The sequence below is a fragment of the Oncorhynchus gorbuscha genome, linkage group LG07 (assembly GCF_021184085.1).
Source record: "Oncorhynchus gorbuscha isolate QuinsamMale2020 ecotype Even-year linkage group LG07, OgorEven_v1.0, whole genome shotgun sequence".
NCBI classification, from domain to species: Eukaryota; Metazoa; Chordata; class Actinopteri; order Salmoniformes; family Salmonidae; genus Oncorhynchus; species Oncorhynchus gorbuscha.
This window is the reverse complement of record NC_060179.1, coordinates 88,760,823-88,762,051: the sequence shown is the minus strand read 5'-3', so window position 1 is coordinate 88,762,051 and position 1,229 is coordinate 88,760,823.

Genomic DNA, 1,229 nt, shown 5'->3' with positions numbered 1-1,229 from the left:
AAATTGTCCCCTGTAGTGGTCATTAGGAAGAATAAATATGGAAACATTAACATTATCATTACAGTCAATGGGTACAGTAGGTGAAAACATTACAGTCAATGGGTACAGTAGGTGAAAACATTAACATTATAGTCAATGGGTACAGTAGGTAGAAAACATTAACATTACAGTCAATGGGTACAGTAGGTAGAAAACATTAACATTACAGTCAATGGGTACAGCAGGTGAAACATTAACATTACAGTCAATGGGTACAGTAGGTGAAAACTTTACAGTCAATGGGTACAGTAGGTAGAAAACATTAACATTACAGTCAATGGGTACAGTAGGAGAAAACATTACAGTCAATGGGTACAGTAGGTAGAAAACATTACAGTCAATGGGTACAGTAGGTAGAAAACATTACAGTCAATGGGTACAGTAGGTGAAACATTACAGTCAATGGGTACAGTAGGTGAAACATTACAGTCAATGGGTACAGTAGGTAGAAACATTAACATTACAGTCAATGGGTACAGTAGGTAGAAACATTAACATTACAGTCAATGGGTACAGTAGGTGAAACATTACAGTCAATGGGTACAGTAGGTGAAACATTACAGTCAATGGGTACAGTAGGTGAAACATTACAGTCAATGGGTACAGTAGGTAGAAACATTAACATTACAGTCAATGGGTACAGTAGGTGGGCTCTTATAGCTCTTATTTAGGTCATATTTAAGGTGGGAAAAAATATGACAGTCCTGACAACTATTCCTGAGATATTCACTTACTAGAAACGATTTGAATATCAAACTGTTCAGAAAATTATAATTTAACACACACTTCTTTTAACATTTCCATAAAATGTGCTAAGTTTGACAGGAGACATTTTCTCTTTTTTTTTATACCAGAAAGATACAAGTTTTCAGGATCACACCCCCAACACATGTGACATTATTGAAAAGCCCAGCATGCCTCTCACCATAGTTATAAATACACATGTGTAGGTGTGTAGGTGTGGGTTTCTGTAGTTATGTAATGCAACTGAATGATGACTGGGATATGTGAGAGGGAATGTTTTTCCCATCGTCTTGTTATATATTGTAAAGAAACAAGCTTTCTTTACTGTCCTCTCTGATTACATGACACATGAACAGGCTGTTATGTACAGCAGTAACTACAGTCGTATCATCTATAATGACACATGAACAGGCTTGTCCTTTCCGATGCTATTACCCATCAACCCG